Below are 620 nucleotides of genomic sequence, written 5' to 3'. Positions count from 1 at the left end.
CTAACGCCTCGGGATCGGGACTGGGACTCGTTCTCGAGGTCCCCACGGGCGAAACAATTCGCCAGTCCATACGATGCCCCGAGATGACTAACAACGAAGCCGAGTACGAGGCTGTTATTGCAGGTTTGAAACTAGCCATCAAGTATGGAGCTCGACGACTCGTTCTATATTGCGACTCTCAGCTCGTGGTGAACCAGGTCACTGGGACTTACCAAATCAAGGAGCAGAGGTTGCAAAAATACCAGTCAGAAGTCCACAGGCTAATGACCAAGTTCGACGAGTGCCGCTTCGAACAAGTTCCGAGAGCACAGAACGTAGAGGCAGACGGCTTAGCAAAATTAGCCGCAGCCACTAAAAACTTCAACAAAGAAAGCGTGGTCACCCTCCTCCATTCAGCCATAGATCACACTGAGGTACACTCTTTAAATTTGACTTGGGACTGGCGCAACCAATTTGTATCCTACCTGCAGGATGGAACACTCCCCCTCGACAAAAAAGAAGCCAAGAAGCTTCGCGTACAGGCCGCCCGTTATTGCTTAATAAACCGCGAGCTCTATAAAAGGAACGTTTGGCGGACCCCTACGCAACGTGTCTAGGGCCGGCAACAGACGCGACCAGTG

The sequence above is a fragment of the Nicotiana attenuata genome, unplaced genomic scaffold (assembly GCF_001879085.1).
Source record: "Nicotiana attenuata strain UT unplaced genomic scaffold, NIATTr2, whole genome shotgun sequence".
Lineage (NCBI taxonomy): Eukaryota > Viridiplantae > Streptophyta > Magnoliopsida > Solanales > Solanaceae > Nicotiana > Nicotiana attenuata.
The sequence above is the reverse complement of the archived record's forward strand: the minus strand, read 5'-3'. Positions refer to the sequence as shown.